Source organism: Danio aesculapii, chromosome 24 (assembly GCF_903798145.1).
Source record: "Danio aesculapii chromosome 24, fDanAes4.1, whole genome shotgun sequence".
Lineage (NCBI taxonomy): Eukaryota > Metazoa > Chordata > Actinopteri > Cypriniformes > Danionidae > Danio > Danio aesculapii.
Window position 1 is genome coordinate 8,886,272 of NC_079458.1, and position 18,574 is coordinate 8,904,845.

General features: G+C 36.1%; 1 protein-coding gene across 3 annotated transcripts in view; it reads left to right on the forward strand.

The window, feature by feature from the left end:
- The first annotated feature begins 8,011 nt into the window (after nucleotides 1-8,011).
- LOC130218251 (RNA-binding Raly-like protein) overlaps nucleotides 8,012-18,574 on the forward strand; it is a 285,849-nt gene continuing 275,286 nt past the window's right edge. Inside the window, exons 1-2 of one of the 3 annotated variants that reach the window (XM_056450392.1) lie at nucleotides 16,877-17,153; nucleotides 17,756-17,863. The gene's annotated coding sequence lies outside the window, so the exon portion shown is untranslated. Of the gene's footprint in view, nucleotides 8,138-16,876; nucleotides 17,154-17,755; nucleotides 17,864-18,574 lie in introns of those variants that run through there. The other 2 variants (XM_056450394.1, XM_056450393.1) reach the window with 2 other exon arrangements.

Below are 18,574 nucleotides of genomic sequence, written 5' to 3' on the forward strand. Positions count from 1 at the left end.
ATACTAGGCTATACTCTGTGTATTTATTTTTCACTGGTTTGCACACTTATTATGTATCAGTATGGTAATCAGTGTATAACACTTTTTAGTAATTAAATAAAATTTCTTGTAAAGTAACTACTTAGCAATAATTACTTTGTACTTTAATACTTAACCTTTGTGTGCTGTTTAGGGATGTTTTGATTCATTCTGGCGTGATTTTGAGTCTTAATTTGGCCACAACTTTCTTCTGTTTCAGCAAATGGAATGATTTTTGGTGACAAATCTTAGGTTGACACATATTTTGGGTAAATGCTTTGAAAATTTGCAAAACACTTGCATCTAAGCACAAAAGTATGTGATTTTTTTATGTGATTTTTCTTAACTCTTGAGTATTGATTAAATTTACTACCTATTCGTTATGTTAGGGGCTGTATTTTGCCCCATTGATCTCCATTATAATGACATAAGTTTGAACAACACGTAAGTGTATAAAATTCTAAGTAATGATTGATGAATTATCAAGTAATTCCTTTTAGTAAAGTAACATTTGCTTAAGGTATATTTACAGTGCATCCGGAAAGTATTTATATTGCTTCACTTCTTCCACATTTTTTTTTATGTTACCGCCTTATTCCAAAATGGATTAAATTCATTTGTTTCAAAATTCTACACACAATACCCCATAATCATTATGTGAAAAAAGATTTTTTTAAATTGTTGCAAATTTATTAAGAATAAAAAACCTGAAAAATCACATGTACAGAAGTATTTAAAGCCTTTGCTCAATACTTTGTTGATGCACCTTTGGCAGCAATTACAGCCTCAAGGCTTTTTGAATATGACGCCACAAGCTTGGCACACCTGTCTTGGGGAATTTACTCTATTCCACTTTGCATTACCTCTCAAGCTCTATCAGGTTGGATGGGAAGCGACGGTGTACAGCCATTTTTAGATCTCTCCAGAGATGTTGAATAGGATTTAGATCTGGGCTCTGGCTGGGCCACTCAAGGACATTTACTGAGTTGTTGTGAAGCCAACCCATTGATATTTTGGCGGTGTGCTTTGGGTCATTGTCCTGCTGGAAGATGAACCGTCGCCGCAGTCTGAGGTCAAGAGCACTCTGAAGCAGCTTTTCATTCAGATGTCTCTGTACATTGCTGCATTCATCTTTCCCTCTATCCTGACTATTCTTCCAGTTCCTGCTGCTGAAAAACATCCCCACAGCATGATGCTTCCACCACCATGCTTCACTGTAGGGATGGTATTAGCCTGGTGAAGAGCGGTGCCTGGTTTTCTCCAAACGTAAAGCCTGGCATTCACTCCAAAGAGTTCAATTTTAGTCTCATCAGACCAGAGAATTTTGTTTCTTATGGTCTGACAGTCCTTCAGATGCCTTTTGGCAAATTCCAGGTGGGAGTGGCTTCCGTCTGACCACTCTACCATACTGGCCTGATTTGTTGGATTGCTGCACAGATTGCTGTCCTTCTGTAAGGTTCTCCTCTCTCTCCAGAGAAGAACGCTGGATCTCAGACAGAGTGTTCGAGTTATTGATCACCTCCCTGACTAAGGTCCTTCTCCCCTATCACTCAGCTTAGATGGCAGGCCAGCTCTATGAAGAGTCCTGGTGGTTCCAAACATCTTCCACTGTATTTCTTTCAATTTTTCTGTAACCTTCCCCAGCCTTGTGCCTCGAGACAATCCTGTCTCGGAGGTCTACAGACAACTCCTTTGTCTTTATGCTTGTATTGTGCTTTGACATGCACTGTCAACCCTGGGACTTTATATAGACAGGTGTATGCCTTTTCAAATCATGTCCAATCAACTGAATTTACCACAGGTGAACTCCAATTAAGCTGCTGAAACATCTCAAGAATGATCAGCGAAAACAGAATGTACCTGAGCTCAATTTAGAGCTTCACTGCAAAGGCGGTCAATACTTCTGTACATGTGATTTTTCAGGTTTTTTATTTTTAATAAATTTGCAACAATTAATTTTTTTTCACATTGTCATTATGGGGTTTTGTGTGTAAAATTTTGAGAAAATAAATGAATTTAATCCATTTTGGAATAAGGCTGTAACATAAGAAAAAGTGAAGCGCTATGAATACTCTGCAAACATTCGCTACACAGGTTTTGTTGTCATGTAACGTGCATTTCATTTGCCTACAGATGTACTGTACTTGATTGGAGTACTATTGCATTTCCATAAAATTCATTTTTTGAACAACATGTTGATATTACAGTACTAAAAGCTCCTTCACTATTATCTGTAACATCACGTTCATTCAAAATGCATAATATAACGAAGAATGTTTTATAATAAGCTATCAGTTTTTTAATGTTAATGTAAACAGTTGGAGCTACTGCTAAAGGAACTATGGTGCTCTTCAAAATGCTGTAAAAAAGTAATAATAACAACAAAAAAAAAAGATTGCATGAGAAAGAAACTGTCACATCTCTCACTAGGGCAGAGCCAGAAGAGAGCAGGTCGCCTGTTTCCTTGAGCAAAGAATGGCGTCTGTCAGGGAGAAAAAGGCAAAGCTGGAGAGACTGGCAAAAAGAGAAGACTAAAGTCATAGAGAGAGAGAGAGAGAGAGAGAGAGAGAGAGAGAGAGAGAGAGAGAGAGGAAACAGAGAGGCACTGGAGGGTCGATCGAATCCACTGGGCTGGAATAATCTCCACCAGGAGCAAAGTGAAGACCATCAAGCACATTTCACATGCAATTTAGTGTGACGCGTCTGATGAAAACTGTCATAACCAGAGCTCTCTAATTTACAAGCTTAAGAGCACGATGTCTTTTAGTTGAATCTCAGGGCTAAAGCGCGGCGTTGGGCAGAAGCAAGCGTTGGAGTCTGAGAGCGGTGTCAAGCGTCAGACAGCTGGAGGGGCTGAAAAGGTCTTGAATGTAATATGAGGATTTTCTCAGAAACGCCTCAAACTGTCTTGTTGCAATTGTAGGTGCAAGTTTAGGGAGGGACAAGTCAATTGCTGCAATGCACTGGAAGTAGAGCACACTTCAGAAGAGGCTTCACTGGTGCTTTTTTTTCCTTTTGCTTTTTTGCTCTTTCAACTCTCTCGTAAGGGTTTATAAATCATTCATCGAGTCTGGCCACATCTCACCAACCTCATCCGCTTGTTTGTGAGGTTATTTGTTTAGATTCCCGCAGGTAACATTTATTAAAGCAATACTGATGCAAGATACGAATCCCAGATCCTCTAAATCCTTCTTCATTTTGAAAGATTATGAGTTCAGTCCCTGCTGGAATTTCCAGGAACTGATTACTGCAGTCCTTATATATTCTTTTAGGTCTTAGGTCTTATATATATATATAGCATACCTGTCAACATTGGGATGTGAAAATAAGGAATATGCCCACCATAATAAGGGACCCCCCCCCCTTTCAAAAATCTGCAAATTACTAAATATGTTCATTTGGAGCTGTTTCATTGTAAATAAACAGTTAAATTGCCAGTAATATGTTTTATCATTATATTATTATTTACAAAAGAAAAATTAAATAGTATACATTAGCAAACAGTTCAGCTTATTAAAATTAAAAGCTAATGAAATACAAATCTATCAAATCATCAAGCTATCAAATCTCATTAGTTGTTTCTTCACTGTGTAACTAACACATTCTGATTAAAGAGCAACGATTGAATCTCTTATTTATTTTGATTTTTTTTTCTTTTCATTACATTAAATAACAGGTGTTACTTAAAAAATGCACACATCTAACGTTATAATGAAAGCTTTCGATTGCTTTCCTAACTTTTTATGCTCATTTAGGATGAAATTAGTTGTGTTTGAGAAAAAACCCACCAAGATCGACATCTTTAGATATTATTATTATTAATTGTGTGTATATGTCTGTTCAAACACGCACCCAAAACCTAGACTTCACCCCGCTTCAAATCGTATGTCCAGAATCCGTTTGGGAAACAGCATCTATTTATCACTATGGAGTGCGTCAGCTGACAGTCATGCATATTGAGGCATATTGAGGATTGCATATAAAGGTGAGACGACACCTGTAATGAAAGGAAAGTGAATCCCGCGGTTTTAAGATTTATTTCAAAGAGTTTTCATGCCTGAACAAAGCGAAAGCACAGAACAGACTCGCATTTAAGAGCAAGGGGCGGCCCCTGGTAGTTCGGCGGTATGGGTTGCATATAGGGAGGCTAGGCACCTAATGTTTATTTGCCACTCTTCAGAGAAAGACTGAAAATACGGGAGAATAATTTTACAGGATGATAGCGGGATAGCACTGTAAAATAAGGGAGAATCCAGGGAAAACCGTCAACCGTATCGTTTTTCCCGGGATTCTCCCCTATTTTACAGTTCTATATATATATATATATATATATATATATATATATATATATATATATATATATATATACAGTTGAAGTCAGAATCATTAGTCCCCCTAAATTATTAGCCCCCCTGTTTTTATTTTTTCTTTGTCATGATGACAGTAAATAATAATTGACTAGATATTTTTCAAGACTTCTATACAGCTTAAAGTGACATTTAAAGGCTTAACTAGGTTAATTAGGTTAACTAGGCAGGTTAGGGTAATTAGGAAAGTTATTGTATAATGATGGTTTGTTCTGTAGACTACCGAAAAAAAAGTTGCTTAAAGGGGCTAATAATTTTGACATTAAAATGGTTTTTAAAAACTGCTAAAATAGCGGAAATAAAATAAATAAGACTTTCTCCAGAAGAAAAAATATTATCAGATACTGTGAAAATTTCCTTGCTCTGTTAAACATAATTTGGGAAACATTCAAAAAAGAAAAAAAATTAAAAGGGGGGCTAATAATTCGGACTTCAACTGTATATCAGGGACGTGCGGGCAGGTGAGGCAGTACCTGCATCATCCACAATTGCCATTATGAGATGGATACTAATCTGTGCTATAAATGCAATTCAAATTATTTCAATTATTTTTATGATCAAAATTGCTGTATTTTGCACATCTCCTGTTCAATTACAGTGTAGGAAGTGAGGTGAGGCAGCATTGAGCTGTGCCTCATGTTAGATGGCAGTGGCTTGGACCCGCCCCTTTTGCTCACTCAGTGTATGCTACCAATGTAATGCTTTATTAAAATGTTTTTATACATTGTAGACCTTTTTATTATATGTCCTCACTTTCTATATAATAGGTAATGTATTTCACGCATGTCTATCACTTATTTAGTGTTAGGATTTGACATACAGCAGCACTGAAAAAACATGAGGTGAGACAGGCAGTAGCTCTGCCGCACTGAAGAGGGCGCGCGTGAGCTCTCCTTATTCTTATTCAGTGGTTGCTCTTCTTCTACGCAGTTAAGTTCAACAGGAGTCTCTGACTGAATGCAAAAATCGCAGATATCAGCTCAAAATATTTCTCAAAATTGGACTTTTAATTAAAACGTGAATAAATAATGGACAACTAATGTTAATGCCCGAGCTAAAGGGCTTGCTTCAAAGGACGGGACAGAAGACAACGCGATCATTTCAAACTAATTCAACTCATGTCAAGACTTCATTTACTATTAAAGGTAAGACCAGTGTGCGTAAATGAGAGAGAAAGAGGGAGAGAGAGCAAGCAAGAGAGAGCGCATCTGCCATGGTGCTGTTTGTTTGTTTGTTTGTTTGTGTGTATGTGTGTGTTTGTGTGTGTGTGAATGAGAGAGAACTAGTGCATCCGCCGTGGTATGCTGTGTGTGTTATATATTGTCTGCAGCATCCAGCTGGGTGTTTTTTGGGAGGCATATTTAATCGCTATACATTTTACATTCTTCCCTGGCCCAATATGTGCCTGTCATGTGTATAGAAATAATGCTGATAAATATATAAAACACATGGGGGGATTTTGCATGTTCTCACCATGTTGGTGTGGGTTTCCTCCGGGTGCTCCGGTTCCCCCCCACAGTCCAAACACATGCGCTATAAGTGAATGGGATTAACTAATTTTGCCAAAGTGTTAAAATGTGAGAGTGTATGGGTGTTTCCCAGTACTGGGTTGCGACTGGAAGGGTATCCGCTGCATAAAACATATGGAAGAGTTGGTGGTTCATTCCGCTCTGGCGACCCCTGATAAATAAGGCAGTAAACCGAAGGAAAATGAATGAATGAATAAATGAACAATACTTATATTATACTTGTATTTCTTATTTAGATGCTTTTTTGTATTGTAGGACATTAAAAAACATGTTCAGCTTGACTTCTCATTTTAAAGGATTATGACTTCCAAAAAGGATTTTGCATAACTGATTATTCCAAAACAATCTTCTAATTTGAATTCAATAGAGTAAAAACTTTTAGATAGAGTGAAAGAAGTTCAGAGTGAAAACGGCAATAATTTTGTTAGAATATTATATTACTTAATACAAATAACATTTGTCTGCAAAACTAGTATTCAAATAGAGACAAGACATTGGGCATTTACACTCACCAGCCACTTTATTAAGTACACCTGTCCAACTGCTCGTTAACGCAAATTTCTAATCAGCCATTCACATGGCAGCAACTCAATGCATTTAGGCATGTAGACATGGTTAAGATGATCTGCTGCAGTTCAAAATGAGCATCAGAAGGGGGAAGAAAGGTGATTTAGGTAACTTTGAGTAGTTGTTGGGATTTCCCTGCACAACCATCTTTAGGATTTACAGAGAATGGTCTGAAAAAGAGGAAATATCCAGTGAGCGGCAGTTCTGTGGGTGAAAATGCTTTTCTGATGCCAGAAGTCAAAACAGAACACGTCTAACCTCAAGGCGGATGGGCTACAGCAGCAGAAGACCACATCGGGTGCCACTGCTGTCAGCTAAGAACAGGAAACTGAGGCTACAATTTGCACAGGCTCACCAAAATTGGACAATAGAAGTTTGGAAAAACTCGATTTCTGCTGCGACATTTGCATGGTAGGGTCAAAATTTGGCATCAACAACATGACATCAACAACATGAAAGAATGGATCCATCCTGTCTTGTATCAACGGTTCAGGTTGGTGGTTGTGGCACATAAGTACCAATTGAGCATTGTGTCAACGCCACAGCCTACCTTATGGCTACTTCAGGATAACACACCATGTCATAAAGTGCAAATCATCTCAGACTGGTTTCTTGAACATGACAATGAGTTCACTGTACTCAAATGGCCTCTACAGTCACCAGAACTCAATCCAATAGAGCACCTTTGGGATGTGGTGGAACGGGAGAGTTGCATCATGGATGTGCAGCTGACAAATCTACAGCAACTGTGTGATGCTATCATGTCAATATGGACCAAAATCTCTGAGGAATATTTCCAGTACCTTGTTGAATCTATGCCATGAAGGATTAAGGCAGTTCTGAAGGCAAAGGGGGTCCAACCCAGTACTAAAAGGTGTACCTAATAAAGTGGCCGGTTTGTGTATATTTCATATATTATTTTAAATATATAATGTGGATTTATTTATTTTTCTTCCCTTGAATAAAAACAATTTTCATTATTTTATTTTTTACTGAAAGAAAAAAACAGAAGAGACTACATTGCACAAACCTGGGCTCTCCTACACACAGATTCCCATAAACTAACCTTAAGAGTAAGTCTGTGTTGTTTTAGAGTCAGTGAAGACAGCATTTTTTACAATTAAGATCAAGGACAGACAAAACATCTATTTGTTTGGAATAAATGTCTCAGTTTGAACTTTGACATATTTCTACCTGCTGCAATTCGGATACATTTTCCCTCGAGCTTCTATTTCACGACACTAACAGGCCATTAACAGATAAGATAAATTTTATGAGTCCATTAAGGAAGTGTAAGTTAAATGACAATCGAAGGGTCAAGTCATTGTAATTTCCCATGATGGTCCAGTGGTGCAGGTTGAGTTGGCGGACGTAATTGGCTTTGCTGGTACTGCTCTAGGGAGATGCCTTCAGGCTTGTGTCTTTGCAGTCATTTATTAACATTTAATATGTGCGCTTTTTACCTTCAGACAGACGGAGGACCAAGCCCCGGCTCTTCGGCACAGCATGTTTGGCGCCATCCATGTTTAATAGAGAAAAGTCAGCTCTGGAAAACATCACCCTGCTGATCTCAAGGCCAAGCGGAGGGGGAGGTGAAGGTGACGCCAGCCTCCATTTGTCGCATTCATGACACTTTGTGCTGCTCCTCTTAAATCGGTAGGACTTGCTTTATCATTTTCCACCAGTGAGCATATAACCTGATCAAACAGGACACAAAATACCAGTTAAAAACGTGTTCGGATTTTATACAAATATGATGATTTTAAAAAGGTCACTATCTGCCTATTTAAGAATGTTATAACGTTCTCTACGGTCTGCTTATAATGTCAGAACAATTTTGCCATAAAAAATGCAGAAAAAACACAGGCTATTTATTCTTAGCCACGTTCAAGACTTGAAAGGAAATGCTCACTATGACTGGATAATAGTTTTGCATATTAAAATGATAGATGGATGCTGCTGTGATAAGAATAGTATGTTACATGTGGTTAAAAAAATGGAGCCAGATTAGTCTCAAAAATAATGCATTTACAAAGTAAAAACCATACATCCACAACACAATTCACATTTACAAAATCCAATTTGTGTTTTCCAAACACTACTCAAAAATACACAAATCTATTTCATAAATTGAAAAAACTATTCAAAAATACAAAAATCTAGTTCGTAAATTAAAAAAAAAAAAAAAATCCAGTTCATAAATTCTTAAAACAATAAAAAAAAATATACAAATACAGTTTAAACATGATTTAAATCTAGTTCAAAACATGATTCATAAATATGCACATTCATTTTGTAAATTCAAAAAAACGATTCAAAAATACACAATTCCAGTTTGTAAATTCAAAACACGATTCAAAAATACACAAATGTAGTTTGTAAAATCAAAAAACGATTCAAAAATGCCCAATTGCAGTTCGTAAATTCAAAACACGATTCAAAAATACACAATTCCAGTTCATAAATTCAAAACACGATTCAAAAATACACAAATCCAATTCATGAATTCAAAACATGATTTAAAAAATACACATGCAATTCATAAATTCAAAACCTGATTCAAACGTACACAAATACACAAACCTAGTTCGAAAATTCAAAGCCAGATTCAAAAATACACAAACCTAGTTCGAAAATTCAAAACACGATTCAAAATTAAATAAATCTAGTTCGTAAATTCAAAACATGATTCAAAAATACACAAATCTAGTTCGTGAATTCAAAAAAGCAATTAAAAATTACGCAAATCTAATTAATAAGTTCAAAACATGATTCAAAAATACACAAATCTAGTTTGTGAATTCAAAAAAGCAATTAAAAATTACGCAAATCTAATTAATAAGTTCAAAACACGATTCATAAATACACAAATCTAATTAATAAGTTCAAAACACGATTCATAAATACACAAATCTAATTAATAAGTTCAACACACGATTCATAAATACACAAATCAAATTAATGAGTTCAAAACATGATTTATAAATATGCACATTCAATTCTTAAGTTCAAAACACAATTCAAAAATACACATCCAATTCGAAAAATTTAACATACACGAATTCAATTCATTTGCTGAAAATATTCATGATTTTTACTTGTGATTTCACAAATTATGTGTTGACAGATTTACAAATTGGATTTTGTAAATGTGAATGGTGCTGTGCATGTATGAATTTTATGTTGTATTTTGTAAATTTATATTTTTGAGGCTGATCTGGCTCCATATCTCAGTACTTATCAAAAAGTATGTTACACAGCTATAGTGACACAATTGCTTAATTCTAAAGTACACAGTTTTTTATGTGTATGACAGTGAATGCAAATAAAATTGTTTAAAATATTAGGGGTGGGAGATAAAATTGATTTATCGATGCATCGGGATTCTTTCTCTATCGATTCTGAATCAGTTCTCAATAGTTCAATTTAGTTATTTCAAGTAAAAAAAAATCAAGTTAGTGTTCTGAATTAGTATTCAAATTAAATTCTGTAGTCAAATTCAATCTAAATGGTGCAAGTATGTGTGAATGTGAGCCAGAAACAAAAAAATTATAAGCGCTAACAAGTATTTATGCTGCTCTTTATTGGACAAAGATGGACAAACTTGAGAAGATGTGTTTTAAAAACATTTTTGCTTTGAAGAGATTTCTTTGTTAAAAGGTTATAAAAAATAATGTTTTGGAAAAAGAACTGTTTGTTCTTTATAATTGCTTTTAATAATCTGGCATTTCAATGTTTCATTCAGAGCTAGCACATCCTGAATTTAAACGGTGTTAATTATTAAAATAAATCTTCTGTCATGCACCGATTCCAATCCCAATCAAAGCATAGAAACACAAGTTCTAGTTAAAATCTAAAGTTTGAAAGTCGGTCAGAGTAGAAAAGTTGAAATAGAAAAAAAATGTAGATCATCACATCGGATTGCATTATGAAGTCTTTTAAATTTCCAAATTCACCCCCAAAATAAAATAAATAAATAAATATAATTGCGTATAATCTACAATATCCTGAGTCTGACTAAATTATGTGTTGAAAGCCACTAAGTGTGCACTTATAGTTGAATTCACACTGTGATCTGTTTCAGGGTCTTCGTTTAGAAACATTTTTAATTCTGCAAGTTAAGAGAATAACATCATAACACCACTGTTTAGTAAAATGGCTTCTGTCTTCCCACTCTCTCAGCTCAACAGCAAAAGTGCATCACTTCGGTTGCTAAACATCCGGTGCATCCCTACATAATAGTTGAAGTACACTGTGGACTGCTGTGTCTCAAATACTCTTTTCTGATCTTAGCCCATACCTTCACGGGCAAGTGGTGCAATGCAAGACAGTAAACCCCATTCAATTCAGTGAATCTGTTTCACTGTATGCAGGGTGGTGAACATGAAAAATCCCTGACAGTAAACTGATGCCCAGTTTTATTTCTGTGCACTCACATTACTGCAACACGACACAGCAGCAGACATGTATGTTGTAGTCAAGTCAGAGTTAGGATCCCAAGAAAGGCAATGCAAAGACTCTATTTGTATTTCCACCATTAGGCAGTGCACATTGTCTCTTAATCCGCAAGTAATTCTGCATTTGCGGCTGTTTACGATTTACTATATTTTTTTACCATATGTAAAAATTGGTTGACGGTGCTAAAGAGGCAAATTATGTGTTGAATCTCTGAAATTAGACATTTTGGCAACACTGTTTCAACAAAAGAGCACAGTAAAAATTCTTGTTGCCTTAATTTTTTTTTTAAGTTGAATCAACTTAACTTTTCTAGTTTACTCAACTTACATCATTTAAATGGACTAAAAATAAGACTTTGCATAACTAAAAAATAGTAGATTAACATGTTACACTTACTGTCATTCATTCATTTTCCTTTGGCTTATTCTTTGATTTATCAGAGGTTGCCACAGCTGAATGAACCACCAGCTATTCCGGCATATATTTTACCCTTCCATCCACAACGCAGTACTGGGAAACACCCATACATACTCATTCACACACTCAAACTATGCCCAATTTTGTTTACCCAATTCACCTACTTTGCTTGTCTTTGGACTTTTGTGGGAACCTGAGCACCCGGTGGAAACCCACAGGAACACGGGGAGAACATGCAAACTCCACACAGAAATGTCAACTGGTCAAGACTCAAACCAGCGACCTTCTTGCTGTAAGGTGACAGTGCTAACCACTGAGCCACTGTGCCGCCCTTTTTTTTTTTTGTATTGAGTACATTTTTAGTTTTGAAACCTACAGGAGGACGGTTGTTGCTAGATCAGATATGGTTGCAGCCGGAAGTTAACGAGAATTATTTCTATTATTATTAAATTTCCCATTTATTGTATTTTATTAATGTCAACCCCCATTCCATCCCTAAACGCAACCATCACAATAAGGTGAAAACAGTAGTTGTACCGAGAATTATTTATTTTATCTATTAACCTACTCAATAAATAGTATTTTTTAATGCCTACCCCCATCCCAACCCTAAACCCAACCGTCACAGTACTGTAAAAATATTAATTATTGCTATAGAGTGTCATAAAAAATTGTTGCTATATTAATGTGCATATCACACTTTCGGCCGGCGGCCTATCCGATCTAGACTTTACCCAGGAGGACCGAGTCGTTGATTTTCATATGTGTAGTAGTTGACCTCATATGTCAAAAGAACAAGGAAAATTCCATTTTTCACTTTATGACCTCTTTAATAAATGGTTTAGGAATGAAGAAACTTTACAGAGAGCCCATACCTTAATTCCGAGAAAGCAAAACGGGGCCAACAGTGATGAGAAAAAACTCGAAGAATTCCCTTAAGTGAGAAAAAGCAACTTGGTAAGCAAGATAAAAAATAAAACAAACAAAAACACCCCTGTGGAGAAGAAGCCATCTGTCTGTGCAAGGCACGCATTTCTAAAAATGAATCATCAATCTGTTTTTAAACTATAGTAAACAATTGCATGACTCCAGCGCTGCTGAAAGGCAGCAACCTAGAAAATACAAATCATCCTACTGTATGTACTGAAGTTGCATATAAATCGCTCATGGAAAAAAAGTCCGGTTAGAGTATGCCAGGCCAGGGCTTTAGAGTTGGGTTATAGAAATTTAAAATGCAGGGATAAACTCAAACCACCATAAAACAATAAAAATCGCTGACCAAGAGCCACCGTGTCACCCGCTGTGTTCTTTGGCAGCTTCGAGTGTTAGTGCTGAAACTCGCTCTTACGTAACCATACACTGAGATCATTGCATTTCTGAAATAATTGCCTAGAAATATCCCCAAACTTCATCTGGCTGAACAATGAAGATTAGAATGCATAAAGCCTGCTCTGATGAACTGAAATAAGAAGCATGTGCTCTACTTGCGCTGTCAGACTTTGTGTTAATTTCATTACAAAAAAGATTTGCAAATATTTGCAGAGTTTCATCCAGTCACCCTTTGATTTACAACACCGAATTGTGGGAGCGAGCCGCAGTGCTGTATTAAAGCCAAACGCAATAACGTATGATCTGTCAGCGAACACAATGTACACACAAAGCACAAAAGAATGCGCTTCTTTCCCTCTATCCTGATATTTATACGTTTTCTATTTTACTGCAGCACCAAAAAAGGACGCCCGATTTCTTGAATCAGCTGATAAATAATGCATACACATTTATTGATTAATATTTCACTAGGTGGAGGTTGCTGAGGAATTCTTGAGCAGGCCAATAATGCCTCGCGTGATAAACATCGGCTCCGGACAGTGTATTTTCCTGCCATTGACTCATGGTTTGGGAGGGACGGATGTTAGCGATTGAATCTGACAGTAGGGTATTGCAGTTCATAACAAGTTGCGCATCTTACTGCTTCTAATGACACTTGCGGTTATTGGCAAACTGAAGGTTGAGTTAATGAGCTGTGGACGGCCATCAATGCTTCACATCTAGCAATGAGTTCATAAAATACCAAATCACTGGACGTGTTTGCTTAGTCCAAGGCTGTGCATGTATTTCTTGGCTTGGTCCTCTGGAAAAAAAAAAGGCCTTTGGACCAATGCCATCAGAGTAAATGCTCAAGGGCAACTCAGGCTCCGGAAACTTAAGGAGAAAAAAAGAAAAAGGCACTGCAACAACCTATCAGCCTGCATGTTCTCTGCAGTGTGTCTCACATGTTCTACCTGGTCAGGCATGATAAGCTTACAAACTCCATCACAGCGCCTGTATTATGCATGGATTGTTCAGACTCAGCATGCCATCGTGTATTAAGATGTGCTTCACCATGTCCCAGTTTGCTATATTTATTTTCAGTGTATTACAACCATGTTTATACATTATATTAACCTATCTATGAATCGTGTTATGTAAAATGACAGTAGCTGAATGTTAAGCATATTTTCCTCTTATAAAATTGAATGTCTGAGAGCTTACAGTATCTCAAAAACCATCAAAGCATTCATTTAAACTCATTTAGCCAGGCTTTTTTATTATAGAACACTATTTTTTTTGCTCTCCATGTAGCCAGTAGCTTCCACATAGGTCAATAACAATGATAAGCTCTGGACTTTTTTACTTCATATTGGTCTAAAAGACAATCACACAGCAGAATTGTGTAATAATGAGAATCTAGAAGCGTGTTGACATTAGAGATGCACTGAATTTTTGGCCACCGAAAATTTATCATCTAAAAATCCTGTTTTGCCATTTAATGGACCCTCTATTTTTTGTGGCTTCAGTGTTGGGGTACTCATTTTAAATCTGGAAGCATTAACAACGTATATAAAAATATATATCGTTAATGCTTGATATGAAAAATAATTATCGAGATTGCATTTTTGCCATATTGTCCAGCCCTACTTTGACATGAGTGGCCAGTTGCGTAAGGCACTTAGGCTAGTCATAAAAAGTTAGCCATGTAAATTTTGATTACACTTTATTTTGATGGTCCATTTGTTGAATTAAGTTATATTGCATCTACATGCCAACTCATTCTCATTAGATTATAAGTAGACTGTTAGGTTGGGGTTAGGGTTAGTGTAAAAGTTGACATGTACTTGCAAAGTTTCTTATAGTCGGTTAAATGTGTGTGCAGTATCAGCAGATATTAAGCAGACAGTCTAATACTCAAATGGACAATCAAAATAAAGTGTTACCTATTTTTTGTTCCTTAAAGACTTCTCATAACTGTTAAATTGTTACAGGTAGATTGGGTTAACTTGATTTTGAAAAGTAAGACGTTATAACCCTTTCTTTAACTGGTAGTTGGTGAAACAAGTACATAGTGGCTATGTTTATGCAACTCTGATTGGCAATTAACTAGAATCCAAAGTGATGGGTGGCAAGCCAATGAAAAAATGCAAATAATAAAACATTATGAAAAAAATAAAGGCAAATAATAAAACTTATGGTACACAGAGGGAAAAAAGGCCATATTCACAAGTGCCTCATTGTTTTTAGGTGAAAACTGAAATGTACAACATGATTGAATGCTGCCTAATTAATTGGGCCGATGATTCTATATAAATAGCTAAAAGGTAAGGACTAAGACAGCATTCTTGTCTAGTCTCCCTCTCTTTAGACAAAATCTTTCTGATAAAGATCCATTGACTCTCACTCTTGCTGTTGGGTTTTCATATAATGACTTTATACACTGAACAGATTTATCATTTAAGCCCATCTTTTCCAATAGCAAGTACAGAAACTTCCGACTGACTCTGACTTATTAGGGCAACAGGAAGTTTATTTAGATGATTCCTATTAATTATATGAAGAGTTCTCCAAATGTTTTAAAATGTCCGCCAGCCTTTTACAAATCCTGTTTGATAGTCCTCTAAATCTGGTAGGAATATTTGTATTCGAGATGCTAAAATAGAACTATAGATTTTGTAATCTTTGTGGACCCTTTTCACAAGACAGTTATGACATGTTTAACGGTTATCATAATCTTAAATCCTCTAAAGTTTTTTATATTTAGATTAAAAAAAAAAACTTTTGAATATTTGTATGCATTTATAAATGTATTATATCATCTTTGCATCAAATAACAAAAAACTAATTACTGCTTATGCGAGGTGTTTCTAATGCAGCGTCTATGGGGCTGAGAGTAAATTTGACGTTATTTTCTCCTCTGGCTGCCGTTATTAGTCTCACTCTGTTTTTTTTTTTCTTCCTTTTTCTGAAAGGTCTTGATAACAGCATCGAGAAGTTTTTCTTTTATTATTTCTGCAAATAGGTTTGTAAATAAATTTTTTGTTGTACTCTCCCATTCACTGCGCTCATCTATGGCACCTTCCATATCTATCTATCTATCTATCTATCTATCTATCTATCTATCTATCTATCTATCTATCTATCTATCTATCTATCTATCATCTATCTATCTATCTATCTATCTATCTATCTATCTATCTATCTTAACACTTTAGTAATCATCATTTTATCTGATTTAGACAGTCTTGCTAATATGCTAATAACCTCAGAGCAATGTTTTTTTTATAAGCAATGCAAGAGATTTTTTTTCATCCTTCGACCAGTTAGCAATAGAATTTTCAATATTTTATTGCATCTATCTATCTATCTATCTATCTATCTATCTATCTATCTATCTATCTATCTATCTATCTATCTATCTATCTATCTATCTATCTATCTATATCCAGTGTCTTTCAAAGACTTAGTTTTAATTATGAAGTTAACTTTAGTAATCATTACTTTAGCTGATTTAGACAGTCTTGCTAATATCTTACCTCAGAACAATGTTTTCTTTATAAGCAACATGAAGGATTTTTTTCATCCTGTATATGATCAGTTAGCAATGAAATTTTCAGTGTTTCTATCTATCTATCTATCTATCTATCTATCTATCTATCTATCTATCTATCTATCTATCTATCTATCTATCTATCTATCTATCTATCTATCTATCTATCTATCTGTCAGTCTATCACAGACTTAAAATTAACCATGAAGTTAACTTGTAATCATTACTTTAGCTGCTTTAGACAGTCTTGCTAATATCTTACCTCAGAACAATGTTTTGTTTGTAAGTAACGTGAAGGATTTTTTTCTACACCCTACGACCAGTTAGCAATGGAATTTTCAATGTTTCATTGCATTTCATTATAGTCTACCCGTCTTTTTTTCCACATGGAAAAGAAGAGGTGATTGAGAGTATACGGTCCTGCTCCTTCATTTAGACGAGATAAATGTTACAGCAGGAATGCACTGATGCTACACTGTGGCATTTGCATCAGATAAACGTCCGTGAAAAAAACAACAACACGGAACTAAATCAGCATTTCGTGACGTTATTAACGACATTACCCGCTATGTAATATCTCACGCGTGCGCGCGCACACACATTACTTGTATATCGTCATAAAACAGAAAGACGAACAGCAAGAACAAAAAAGAGACGAGGCTCTCTTTAGACGTTACGTTGAGTCTGACATCATGGGAGCTCCGCGAGCTTAAAAAGAGACGGTAAAAAACACAACGGGAGAATCACAGAAAGGCTCTCAGTGTGGAATGATAACGACTAACTAACGGCGTCTCCTGTCAGCTCCTCTTCCCGCCGCTCAAGGCAGCAGCAGTCACGTGACAGCAGCGAGGGCTCACAGACCGAGAACGCGCTTCATTCGCCATACTGTGTTTTGTGCCATAACGCATTTTTATCGCAACATTTTACTCCCTCTCGGTGAGTACGTTTCCAGGCCTTTTTGTAACCCTTTTTGTCTTTTCACTTGCTCTTTTTTTATTTTTTTCTCTCTCCTTTTGCTGGGGTTTGAGCGTTGAGATTTGAAAAAGTGTTGTTTTGAGGCGTTTTTCCATCCGTACCTCAAGTTTTTAGTATGCAGTGATTCCTGTCGGGGCTATTCAGTACTTGTGGCCAAGTACGTGCTTGCAGTCGTGTGAAATCGTGCAACTGGTTTTTAAATGGCCTTGGCGGGTCCATTTTTACGTATGTACGATGATATTTGTTTTGAACCCTTTTTCCTTTTTTGTTCTCTGCCGTAGACTTTTGCTGTAGACGTGCTTTGCTTGTATTTTGCGGTGTTGTTTCATGAGAGTTTTGTGATTTTGATGTCACCGAGCGAAGCATTTGCTTTTATTTTGGTCTTTTCTTTACCCGAAAGTCATTTTGAGACCTGGTGACGTTTTAATGGAAACTTTTCTTGCAGCTTACCTGTCACGTTTGTTTATTTTTGCTGGTTTTTCTTTTCCTTTTTTAAATGCCTTATACTTTTGCAGATGATTTTAAGGTGGAGTGATTTTTGGATGTGCTCATTTTTCACGTAGATCGTGCAAATTGAGGTGTCTATGAAGGGAATAATTGTTTCTTTGGGGGAAATATCAATCAGTGCGTCTTTGCTTGCACCGAAGATGAACAGACTCTCTCCTTTGCAGGTATATAAGGACACGAAATCAAACCTTACAGCATATATGTGTGTGTGAGAGTGTGTTTGCAATAAAACCAAGGCGATTTTGAAATGTTAATCTGTGAATGATGTATTCTTTGGCTGTGAGGTTTATCATCAGATACACGTCTCGGATGCGCTTGTGCATAACCACGTTGCAAGTGAATGTGAAACTATGTGTAATCTCTGTGAATCATATCGTTGTATAGACTGCAAGATGTAGATCAAATGGGTTTCGTATTCATTGTACTGTATGATGATTTTATAGGAACATGTGTGAAAGACTCGTCATTTAAAACACAAGTCTCTTATTATTATAACTATTTTTTTATATACGATCCTTCAGATTGTAAACATGCTTATGGATGCCAGTTATTTTCCACTGTAGAGGTTTGGATGTAAATAGGACAACTCATTACAGGTAAATAGCAAGCGGTGTTTCATGAAAGCCTAAAGATGTCACACACATGCAAAGAAACAAGAAGCATGTTAAACTGTGTGTCTCTAAAGAGCATGCTGTTTCTTTCAGCACCATGGACAGCGACTGCCTTCACAAATAGCATTTCAGCACTCTGCAAACAAGTACAACTTTTTCTTAACATCTATTATGTATACCAGGGAACCTTTTAAAACGGGTCTAAAGCTTATTTTCACATCTGTCTGGTTAAAGGAGTAGTTCACTAAAAATGTGTAGTGATTT